We start from the raw sequence: 13,509 nt of genomic DNA, 5'->3' as shown, positions 1-13,509 counted from the left end.
CGCTCAACACTAAATGATATCACTGACTATATTCCCTAGGCTTTTTATTCCCGGGACTCATTCATTCCTTAACCGGAGGCCTGTATCTCCCACTCCTCTTCACCAGTCTGCTTTTCGTTTGTTCCTTAATTGTTTTAAAAATCACCACCAGGCTATTCTCCCCTCCAGTGACAATAATTAGGCAAACAATGATATAAGGCCAGCTGTCCACATAGATTGTCTTTCCTCTAAAAATGTCAAACCACATCCAAATCCCAGGAGTTAAGTCTCCTATGAGCATATAATCATGGGTCTCCATTTGAATAGGATCATTTTCTGTCCAATATATAAAGAAACATAAAAAATCAGTTCCAACAACTTTGAGGAAGAAAAGTGGGGAGAAAGATCTAATAAGCTCAGGTGGCCCCTAGGGATGGGGAGGAGGAGCAAGCATCCTTGATTCTGGCAACCCTCCAGCCCCACTTATAGCACTTTGATGCCCAGAATAATAAATCAGCAAAAGGCAATGTATCCAAAAGAAAAAGTAGAGATGATGATACATTATCAAGACATTTGAAGATCCCACCAAAATAATAAGCAAAGGGAAGACACCCACAATTCACAAAAGGAAATACACACAGTACAACAAAAGTGGGGGACTTTAGAAGATTATTTGCCAAAAGAACTTTTCTAAATGATATAAAATGCAAAACTTGATAATCAGAAACGTGGATTTTGAATTGTGGATACACATATTTGCTATTTGAACTTGGAGAGCAACCAAACTGTTCTAACTTTCCTCCACCAAACAGTAGGACTAGAGGAGTCCATCTTCCTCAGATTTATGGAAAGAGTTTGGCATAGTTTCCTCCTGTTGATACTGAGTGCTTATCACTGCTGATGAATTTTGACTGAATTTTCTCTTCTCTTCATTGTCCCCATCACTTCCCCAATTCCACAGTCTTAGTTCAGTCCTGTGTCATCTCTCCACCTACCACAGGCTGGCGCCTTCTAACCAATATTCACCTTTGCCCAGGGAGATCTTTCTTTTTCTTTTTTTTTTTTTTAATTTTTTATTTATGATAGTCACACACACAGAGAGAGAGAGAGAGGCAGAGACATAGGCAGAGGGAGAAGCAGGCTCCATGCACCGGGAGCCCGACGTGGGATTCGATCCTGGGTCTCCAGGATCGTGCCCTGGGCCAAAGGCAGGCGCCAAACCACTGCGCCACCCAGGGATCCCCAGGGAGATCTTTCTATGTTGCAGTTAACTTACTATCCAACTCCCCACCTGAAACCCTTCCCAGTAAGTCCTCACTGGACACTGAACCCCAATTCCATAACTTCCAACACTTGGCTTGCCTCTCCTGACTCACCCACCACCTCCCACTTACGCTGCCTAATCCACATCCATGTCACAGACACTGACCTTGAGTTGTAGCTTCACCTGAAGTCCAGTCTCCAGGCTCAGAGCCTCCATACACCTGCTGCCCTCTGCTTGGAGTCACCCACTGGTCTGTTTGGGATTCTTCATTTCCTTTCTATCTATCCCATCTCCTCTTTCAAATTGCAAGGAGTCATTTCCTTCGTGAATCTTTGTGGTTTTTTTTTTTTAACATTCTCACAGAAAAAGAATAATTTCTCTTGAAATGATTTAGATGCAGGGGTTATCACCGTCCAACTTTTATTTAAATCCACATGTATTTCCCTGGTAGACTGAGTGCCCTGGACGTGTTATACATACTCCTGCCCTTTACTCCCAGACTTAGTTTAGATGGAATAGGTATAGAATAGGGACAGATTAGGAATAAACACATCTTGCATGAAGAAATGAGAGAATCTCCTCACAGAAGTTGCCAGTGATGAGAGAAAGAACAGAAGCAGGGAGCTACTAGCACAGGAATGGAGGAGGTGGGAGAGCAATGTTTTCTATATTCTGAGATTGGGACCATTTGTGGGGTCAGACAGTGGTTTGTAAAAATAGAATAGAATATATAGAGAAGAATAAAAATATCACCAGTGCATTGTACATAGTCAAGGAGCATCCCAAATCTTTTTTGTGCTAAGTTCAACAAGTACTTCCTTTTTACATATTAAAGCAATTGACACTAATTGAATGAGTTCACTGCACCAACAAACACCAGGCTAAGCTTGGGTTAGCCTGTCAGGTGACCTTAGGTAAAAGCTTGCAGCTTCCATTCTCCCTGAACATTTCCTGAATACCTGTTGAGTTCTGAGACCCACCTGGATTGAGTCTCTGAAAGGAAGGTCTCCAGGTGGAGATCTGAATTCCTCCCTGAATGATTGATGATGAAGAACAAAGCTCTGTTCCCAGACAGGGCAGCAGGAAGCAGTAAAGTTCAGGTCCCTCAGCAGACTTAGGAATCCAAATGCAAAAACCATGTCTCCTCCAGCTCAAGGTTGAACAATCCCAGTGGCTGTAGGAGAGCAGATATTTACAGCTCCTTCTGTTGGCTGTATCTGTTTCCTATTCCTGCTCATTCGACATATTTTCCATGATTACTCCAACCCCTGAGCATGTCTCCCCACGGGAAATTATCTGGACAGAATGGTATTTTTTCCTGTAGATTCTCTGTTCCCAAGAGACGAGGCTAGAATTCGAGTGCATCCACTGTTTTTTTTTACTCCTCCTTGAACTAGCCTGGCTTCAAGAGCTCTAACATTAGTGAAAGTCTTTTCCAAATCTAAGACTGAGGAACCTGTCTTGACCATGTCCCTGGGTCTGAAAAACATTGACTTGTGGTGGGAAAGCAACTCCTGATAGCTCTAGAAAATTGCTCTTGTGTCCCCAATAAGAAAAGTGTGTTCCTTTACTAATAAAACATGGTACAACAATCTTGGATTCTTAATTCCTTTGACAAATCAATTAGGAGTTTTGTGTTTTTAATATGGGTTAAATGTTGACATTTAGTTCTTCATTTATAAAACAGTTGGTAATTTTAACAGATCTCTTTGGACTGTTTAATGTACCACAAGCTGAGCTTAGAATACTATATGGATAGTGTCATTTATTTTTTGCAAAACCTATTCTATGAAGGCCGTAAAATGATGAGCTTGATTCCACATTTGTAGAAATGAGACTGGAAGGGTTGAGTGATTGACCCAGAATTATGAATTGGGTCATTATGAACCAATGTACTTTAACTGGAGTGCAACAAGATAGGCCAGTGGTTCTCAACTGGGGATGATTTTGCCTCTAGAGAACACTTGGAAATATCTAGAGAAATTTTTGACTGTCATAGCTTGGGAAGTGCTACTACTGGTATGTCTAAGGTGACCCAGAGAGTCTGCATCTATAACTAGTTGCCAGTCATTGATAGTGCCTGTCTTGGTCTGTACACATTTTATGGTAAGGCTGTGGTCCAGTGTCAGCATTGAATGTGTTCTTCCTCTCCCAGAATCCCCCATCCACCTCAGATCTGACTTTAAGTGATCAAACAAGTTTATAGGTGTCTCCTTTCCCTCGAGATGGGAAATAAAACTTGCAAGTCTTTGTCCCCTTATTTGTAAACTGGAGAAATTCCATCTAAGAATTTGGTCTGAGAACTTGGTAATATTTTAGAGCTCACAGGAAATTCCCTGGCACAGAACAGGTGCTCCATCCACAGGAACTATTGTGACCATCTAAGTTCCACATTTCCCTCAGCTCATAATGACACCAAATTAGGTCTCCTGGGACAGGAAGTGAATCAAGGCTTCCTCTACCTCTGGGACAGTTTTCTTTTTTTCTTTCTTTTTTTTTTTGTAAATTTATTTTTTATTGGTGTTCAATTTGCCAACATATAGAATAACACCCAGTGCTCATCCCATCAAGTGCCCCCCTCAGTGCCCGTCGCCCAGTCACCCCCCACCCCTACCCTCCCGCCCACTTCCCCTTCCCCCACCCCTAGTTCGTTTCCCAGAGTTAGGAGTCTCTCATGTTCTGTATCCCTTTCTGATATTTCCCACTCGTGTTTTGTCCTTTCCCCTTTATTCTCTTTCACTATTTTTTATATTCCTCAAATGAATGAGACCATATAATGTTTGTCCTTCTCTGATTGACTTATTTCACTCAGCATAATACCCTCCAGTTCCATCCACGTTGAGGCAAATGGTGGGTGTTTGTCATTTCTAATGGCTGAGTAATATTCCATTGTATACATAAACCACATCGTCTTTATCCATTCATCTTTCGATGGACACTGAGGCTCCTTCCACAGTTTGGCTATTGTGGATATTGCTGCTATAAACATCGGGGTGCAGGTGTCCTGGCATTTCATTGCATTTGAATCTTTGGGGTAAATCCCCAGGAGTGCAATTGCTGGGTCGTAGGGCAGATCTATTTTTAACTCTCTGAGGAACCTCCACACAGTTTTCCAGAGTGGCTGCACCAGTTCACATTCCCACCAACAGTGCAGGAGGGTTCCCCTTTCTCCACATCCTCTCCAACATTTGTGGTTTCCTGCCTTGTTAATTTTGGGACAGTTTTCTGAGTGGGTTGGGAATGAAGTAGGTGCCACTGGCATCTTTCTGCACAGTTGGGGAAGTCAGGTGCTCACTTCCACACTCACATTGATCCCTGTGTGAAGTCTCTGGCTGAGAATATCTCTCGTGACACTGAGTGTGCTGCCTTGGGATAGACAGTATGTGGGTAAAGTGTATTTCTTCCTCTTATTCTCTTTACTATGTACAATATTGGGTGTTTTTTGTGTCAAGTTGGGCTTGAGTTTCTTCATTGGATGCCTGGACTTCCACAAGGTACTCTGAACCATGAGTTACTGTCAAAAGTGCTACTCTTTTGGGGAAAAATATCCTATTTCACCATTTTGTGGATCTATTTGTTTTCAGTAGGAAAACACATGTTTATGAAAAGGGACAGTAACAGATTTCAGCTTATATATATTTGAGCAAATTTGTATCATGTGGTATGTTAGGCAGAATGATGACCTTCCCAAAATGCATGCATCCCAATCCTTACCTGTGAAAATGTTAGGTTACAAGAGAAAAGGAATTAAAGTTATATAGGGAATTCAGTTTTCTAATCACCCAATCTTAAAATAGAAGTTATCTAGTGTCATCCATATAAAGTCTGTGGAGTCACAGGTTCAGTGAATGGTAAAAGGAGATAGCAATTAGGGTCCCAGAGATGAGACATGAGAAAGACCCAGCCAGCCACTGAAAGCACTGAAGATGGGGGGAGGGGCATGGAACAAGGAATGCAGGTAGTGTCTAGAAGCTGGTGAAGGCAAGAAAGTGGGTCACCACTAGGTGGAAAAATGCTAGGCAGAAGAGTAAGGATCCTCATTTCATAGGATCATATTAGCTAAATAACTATGAAATCATCCTGAACACTTATGAATTCAACCTGAGATGTAAGAAATAGTGGCTGGAATTATACAAATAGAAAAGTCACCACTTTCTGCAAGGTAGGAATACAGAGAAGAGAAATCGAGAGGGAATATCAGAAGAGAAATGGCAGGGGGAGGAACCCCGTGTAAGCTGGTTCCTGGAAAGTGATCCAGCCCTAATCTCAAAATCAGGACCTTTCGAAATTTGCTCCAGTGAGACACTTCCCTGCCTAAGGTTCTCAGTGAAGTGGGGCAGCATCCCAGGTGGGACAGTAGGGCCTCAATTTCCCTGGAGGCACAGAAAGAACAGAAGTCTCTGACGCAGCAGGACTCCTAAACATTGGAGCAGAGAAACTGGTGTAGGTCAGTAAGCCTGGGAGGGGGCTGACAGCACGCCTCACCACAAACCCCTAACTGTGGCCCAATTGTGAGGCTATTCTCTGAGTCAACCCTACAAAGGACTAGAATTCAGCAACCCTCCACCTTTCCCTGGGAAAAGCAGAGCCAGTGTGCACTGATCCGGCCAAAGCTCTCCCTGTTGGAGGCCTGCAATTTGCACCATTCAGTATCCCTCTGCCCTCTCCTGGAGAATCGGAGTGGGCAGGAACCATAGGAGTCTGCAGAGTTTGGCACACACCTGGGATGGAGCCTGGCCATTTTTATTTTCACCCTCTAGGGAGGAGCAGAAAGCCTTCAGGAAACAAAAGCCACACACAGCAAACAGCTTACACTGACCCTGACCTGGCACAAAAACAGACACATAGATCAATGGAACAGAATAGAGAACCCAGAAGTGGACCCTCAACTCTATGGGGAACTAATATACAACAAGGCAGGAAACACTATCCATTGGAAAAAAGACAGTCTCTTCAATAAATGGGGCTGGGAAATTGGACATCCACATGCAGAAGAATGAAACTAGACCATTCTCTTATACCATACACAAAGATAAACTCAAAATGGATGAAAGATCGACATGTGAGACAAGAATCTATCAAAACCCTAGAGGAGAACACAGGAAACACCCTTTTTGAACTTGGCCACAGCAACTTCTTGCAAGATACATCTATGAAGGCAAGGGAAACAAAAGCAAAAATGAATTATTGGGTCTTCATCAAGATAAAAAGCTTCTGCACAGAAAAGAAACAGTCAACAAAACTAAAAGACAACCTACAGAATGGGATAAGATATTTGCAAATGACCTATCAGATAAAGGACTAGTATCCAAGATCTATAAAGAACTTATTAAACTCAACAGCAAAGAAACAAACAATCCAATCATGAAATGGGCAAAAGACATGAACAGAAATTTCACCAAAGAAGATATAGACATGGCCAAAAAGCTCATGAGAAAATGCTCTGCATCACAGGCCTTCAAGGAAATACAAATCAAAACCACAATGAGATACCACCTCACACCAGTGAGAATGGGGAAAATTAACAAGGCAGGAAACCACAAATGTTGGAGAGGATGCGGAGAAAGGGGAACCCTCTTGCACTGTTGGTGGGAATGTGAACTGGTGCAGCCACTCTGGAAAACTGTGTGGAGGTTCCTCAAAGAGTTAAAAATAGATCTGCCCTACAACCCAGCAATTGCACCACTGGGGATTTACCACAAAGATATAGATGCAATGAAACAGCAGGACACCTGCACCCCAATGTGTATAGCAGCAATGTACACAATAGGCAAACTGGGGCACTTGACGGGATGAGCACTGGGTGTTATTCTGTATGTTGGAAAATCGAACACCAATAAAAAATAAACTTATTATTAAAAAAAAAGATGAATGGATAAAGAAGATGTGATCTATGTATACAATGGAATATTACCCAGCCATTAGAAACGACAAATACCCACCATTTGCTTCGACGTGGATGGAACTGGAGGGTATTATGCTGAGTGAAATGAGTCAATCGGAGAAGGACAAACATTATATGGTCTCATTCATTTGGGGAATATAAAAATTAGTGAAAGGGAATAAAGGGGAAAGGAGAGAAAATGAGTGGAATTATCAGTGAGGGTGACAAAACATGAGAGACCCCTAACTCTGGGAAATGAACAAGGGGTAGTGGAAGGGGAGGTGGGCGGGGGTGATGGGGTGACTGGGTGACAGGCACTGAAGGGGTCATTTGATGGGATGAGCACTGGGTGTTATGCTATATGTTGCAAATTGAACTCCAATAAAAAATATACCAAAAAATAGGTGAATGGATAAAAAAGCAATGGTTACAACACGATACTACTCAGCAATAAACAGGAAAAAGTTATTGATACACTGACAAAAAAATAAGTTCTAAATACTTTATTGTATTCTAAAGTAACACACTCATTTAGCTGTTTTAAAATTTAAAAAGTAAATAAAACAATATGAAAATAAAAAAATCTGTCCCCAAATATCTGTACAAATGCCTAAAATTGGAAGCAGATTTTTTTTAGGGAAGTAGAGTTTTATAATTTCTTTCATGTCTAGATGCTTTTATAATTGTATCTCTTCACTGGGAAAGCAAAACAAACCAATATGAAAACACATGTCTTAATATCTTGCCTCTATAATTGCATGAGATTGTCTAGTGGAGAGTTGTTCTGATCTGTTTTGCACTAATTATCAGTCCCTTCATTGTATTTCTAAAGGTCGTCCACGATGTGGTATGGAACTGTAGTTCACATCTTTCTTCAACTAATACATGATATTTATTCCATTTATATATATAGGCTAATCTTATAGTTTATGGAAAAATAATTTATCCAATGTAAACTGCCTTAATTTAATTTTACCATTTCCATATCCGTATGTGATACTTTGCCTTCTTCCCAGTTATAAGACTTTTCTCCCATCCCCCTCAGCTATATGTGTTTTCAATCCAACATGAGTCATACAGCATTAGAATTTTACATTCTAACTAGTTTATTGGAGTATAATTACATAGAGTAAGCTGTTCATATATGAAATGTACAATTTGCTGAATTAAAGTGCCATGTTTGAATTACATGGATGCATTTGGAAGAACTTGAGAAGATGCATAGGAAGTTTTATCTACATTTTTATGTTACTGTTAAAAATGTCATTCACCTAGACATGAGTTTCCTTATTTCTGAAGGTAATGTAGACTTTTAAATGAATATTGTGAGAATAAATAAAAATTGGAGACATTTTATTGAGTTAAAAGAAAATTGAGAGTGAGGATCATGTGTATGTATGTGAGTGTGTGCGCACTTGTGTAAATCTTTCTTTCAAATAAACAGGCTCACATACACATGTGCACAGATACATGCGCTCATTTATAATCTATTACATTGAAAGAAGACATGAAAGTTGCAGAATATGGAAATGAAAATGAATGTTTGCATGAACATGAAACAGAAAGAATGTAGAAATTTTGACTGAAAGATTTAAAGTAGAATAAGTGACTTAATGTAAAAAAAAAAAAAAACATTTTAGGATGGGGCCCTGGGTGGCACAGTGGGTTGAGTGCCTGACTCTTATGTTTCGACTCAGGTCATGATCTCAGGGTCCTGGCATCCAACTTAACATGGGGGTCTGTTGCACTCAATGTGAAGTTTGCTTGAGTTTTTCCCTTCTTCTCTCTCTATCGCTCCATCAAATAAGTAAATAAATATTTAAAAAGATTTTTAGAGTACCTTAATTTTAATAATGAATTGTTTTTCCTATCTTAATGCCTCAAAGGCCTTAAAATCAGAACTATATCTATATTTATGCAGTCGAGAATTCTCTGTACCATGTAATGGGGCCAAATCTATCCAAACTAACCAATTTCTCTACTTAATGTGGGATTTCAACACAAAATGCCTTGGCCCAAGGGAAGCTAAGTGAATGATTTGAGAGACTCAAACTCAGCTCCGGTGAATAATACTTTTCGGGTGACGGGCACTGAGGGGGTTACTTGACGGGATGAGCACTGTGTGTTATACTATATGTTGGCAAATCAAATTCCAATAAAAAATATACAAAAATTTAAAAAATATATTTTTGTATAAATCTCCTTATTAGATTCCTTTCACTGTTGTCACAGATTACTACCCTAGTGTCAAAAAACAAATAATTCTTTGAAAGTTCTAGAGATAAGAAGCATAAAAGGGGTCTCATTGGGCTAAATAATAAAGTCTATGAGCCAGGATCCTGTATCCAGTGGCCCCCACATTCCTTGGCTCATGGCCTTGCCTTCATCTGCAAAACTACCACAGCAGTAGTTTCAAATGTTTCTCTGACTCCATTCTTCTTCCTCGCCTTTCCACAAATAAAGACCCATTGTAATTACACTGGTCCAAAGTGGATAATCCAGGATTATCTTCTTATTGTAGGATAGTAACTTTATTCTATCTGCTATCGTAATTACCCTGCTAAGTAAACTAACACTTTCAAACATTCTTCAGGATGACATCTTTTGGAGGTCCTTTTTGTGCCTACTACCAAATTCTTTTTGTATGTATTAGTTGATATCCTGAAAGAGCCCTTCTATTTTAAAAACTGAGCACAGAATTTTTTACCTTGCAAAGAGTGAGTGAAAAACTATTCTTTCAAAAATATGTGCAAGGAAGACATAAAACTACCTACACATGACTCTAACACAGGATCACAGCTTGGCTCTCAAACCGTGCTCTAGAGACCAGGACCTACAGCATCCACACCACCTGGGAGCTTATTAACAATGCAGAGTCTCCAGGGACCCCTGAGGAGTTTAGTCAGCTAAGTGACCCACTCTAGGATTCAGCATAGGTCATGATCTCAGGGTTCTGAGGTCAAGGCGCCATGTCAGGCTCCAAGCTCAACATGGAGTCTGCCTGACACCTCTCTCTCTTCCTCTACCACTGCCCCCCCTCAATAAATTTTTTAAAATACATAAAATCTTGTTTAAAATGCAGAGTGTCTGGACCCACTGGACACCAGATGAGTCATAATTTGCATTTTAACTACAAACTTTGCTGATTCGTATGCACAAGAAGGTAGAGAAGAGCTTGTCTAGGATTTTATTTCTCAGCTTTTTTTTCTAATTACTATTCTGATTTTTTTGCATTTTTTATTAGAGTTCAATTTGCCAACATATAGTATAACACTCAGTGCTCATCGCATCAAGTGCCCCCCTCTGTGCCCATCACCCAGTCACCCTATCCCCCTGCCCACCTCCCTTTCCACTACTCCTTGTTCGTTTCCCAGAGTTAGGAGTCTCTCATGTTCTGTCACCCTCACTGATATTTCTCACCTTCTTGCTGTTGACATTGGAGCTGGATAATTACTTGTGTTGGATCCTCACCTGTGGGTTATAGGTATTTGGCAGATATCTTTGGATATGGCCAAAAGTCCCCAGTTGAGAACCATCATGCCAGAATTTCAGAACTAAAAGCATTCTGACATAATTTAATCAAAACGCCATCCATTACTTGCTTTATATACATTAGAGCAGAATTATAGGGATTATACACATCCCTATAATGTGCTAAGAGGGGTCATGGTGCATGAAATGTAAACGTATCTTTTATAATTAATAAACACTTCATAATGAGGGACTGAATGACAGTGCTCAACTTGTGACCTATGAAATTCCTTATTATGTTGGCTAAATTATCATGAAGCCAAGGAGTGCAGTATCCAAGATTTTAGAGGAAAGGAACAACTGTCTCTCCTTTTTTGAGGAAGGAAATAGTCATTTTCTAGAGATATCAGACGTGGTGTCTCCACCATAACTCAGTGTTTGAAAACCTAAGGGAACTAGTCAGATGAATTCTTCAGTATTAAATTTTGGAGAAAACTTTCAGTCAGGGTTGTGATCAAGTGCTGGGAAGTTTAGACCCGTGGAAACAGGAAATTAATGGAGAAAAAGTAATAAAAACTGAATTCTCCTAGCATACAATGGGGTCTCCTGGGAACAGAGAATCAGAAATATCTCCATTCTTTCCAGACCAGTGTCCCCAAGAGAAATCATGCACTTAAAGGTTGGAGTGCCAAGAGAAATGTGACTAATGAGCAACATGGGGAACTGTAAATACCTCTTCTGCTACAGAACCTCAGAGTGTGTATTTTGGTTGGACAGAACATCATTGTTGCTTTTGAAGTCTGGCTGGGAAACCAATGCCTGACGCCTTCCTGATGTCTTGTCTGGGGACAGAGCTTAATCTCCATCATCAACTATCCAGGGAGGAATTGTGACTTGCAAAGGGAAAACTTGCTCTCTGAGTTCCCATGCAGGTGAGTTCAATAGCCCAACAGACACTGCAAGAGAGAATCAGAGGGATCTGAAGGCAAGAACTTGTACCTGAGGCCACTGAGAATCCATTCATCATAGCCCAGAATGCAGAGATCACTGTAGTTGTTTACTGGCTTTACCAGCAAATGAGTGTATTTATTTAGGATGCTGAAAAGAAAAGTAAACCTTGCAATCAGAAGTGCAGGATCTATGCTGACAATTAAATGGTGTAAATGGAAGCCCGGTTAGAAGGAATGGGGAGGCATAATGTGCTTCCAATAAAAGTAGAACTGAGGGATCCCTGGGTGGCTCGGCGGTTTAGCACCTGCCTTCCGCCCAGGACGTGATCCTGGAGTTCCTGGATCGAGTCCCACGTCGGGCTCCCTAAGTGGAGCCTGCTTCTCCCTCTGCCTGTGTCTCTGCCTCTCTGTGTGTGTGTCTCTCATGAATAAATAAATAAATAAAAGCTTTAAAAAAAGTAGAACTGAGGGGCAAGGATCTTATTCATTAATGAGAGTCCACAAATAGGGTATTAGCTGTGGGGAGAGAAACAGTGAGGTGAGGGCAGGTCCTTTTATTTTAAGATGAGACATCTTAAACTGTGTTTCCACATAAATGAGAAAGATCCAGACCAAGCCATGATTGCAAATACATCCTTGCAATAGCGGTGCATGAAACATACAAACATTATCTTCTCTCGTTCTGGGAGCTCACATGAAAAAAAAATGTATGTAATAGATGAAAATGGGTATGCTAATGAGATTTACTTTGCATTATTTTAGAACCTGTGAGGCTGACTGTATTTGTGGGTTTATTGGTCATTTGGAGTTTCTTTGTTAAAAATTGTCTATGCAACTTCTTTGCTTTTGGATAGTGTTATAAGACTGTTTCCGTTCCTTTCTAAAAATTTGATCTTTGGGGTGTCCAGCTGGCTCAGTCAATGGAGTATGCGGCTCTTGCTCTTTGGGTTTTTAGTTCAAGCCCCATGTTGGGTGTAGAGATTGCTTGAAAATAAAATTCTTAAAAAATATTTCCCACTCATTTTTTCTCCTTTCCCCTTTATTCCCTTTCACTATTTTTTATATTCCCCAAATGAATGAGACCATATAATGTTTGTCCTTCTCTGATTGACTTATTTCACTCAGCGTAATACCCTCCAGTTCTATCCATGTCGAAGCAAATGGGAAATATCAGAAAGGGAGACAGAACATGAGAGATTCCTAACTCTGGGAAACGAACAAATGAGGAACAGGCTCCTCATTTTTCCAATTTGGAATTGACCTTTGGCTTCTGATGTTTGCTCCCACCATTTCCACCGAGGCAGAAAGGCCTTACACGGTTCCACGGGCCTAGATCCCAGGGGGTTATTCTTGTTCATCGGATTTTTGGTACCCGCATCTATCACTTTTTCAGTATCAGTCCCAATTTTTGCCAGTGCAGCCAACTCCAGACTTTGGGTCAGCACCCAGGATGTTTAAAAACTCCCTGGATGTGTGGGCCGCGTGCTGCTGGAAGCTGACCGTGGACGCAAGCAGGTGCTCCGTCCGGGACTCGGGAACGTGCAGTCTGTTCGTCTGTGACCCCGGGGTGGGCAGGGCCGTCCTCACTACCCCACCCCACTCTGACTGCTTCTCTTCATTGATAGAAAGTCTGTTTCCACAAGAGCTAGGGGAGCAGAATCGGTGGGAGAAAAATTATAGGTAACTTCAGTGTTTCCTGCAAAGCCCCCTTCTCCCCAAACAAAAGCTGTGTTGGTAAAGGTGGCCTGAGGGCCCTGGCTCTGCCATTTGCTCTTCCAACGTTGACGATGTTCATTATTTATACATGTGTGTTTGGCGAGTTAAGAACTAACTAGTTTTTAATTAAATTTTAATAAATGCGGTTATTACAAAAAAAAGGGAAGAAAGGGAGGTGGGTGGGGGGTGGGGGTGACTGGGTGATGGGCACTTGATGGTATGAGCACTGGGGGTTATATGTTAGC

The sequence above is a fragment of the Nyctereutes procyonoides genome, unplaced genomic scaffold, assembly GCF_905146905.1.
Source record: "Nyctereutes procyonoides isolate TBG_1078 unplaced genomic scaffold, NYPRO_anot_genome, whole genome shotgun sequence".
NCBI lineage: Eukaryota > Metazoa > Chordata > Mammalia > Carnivora > Canidae > Nyctereutes > Nyctereutes procyonoides.
Note: the sequence above shows the minus strand (reverse complement) of the source record.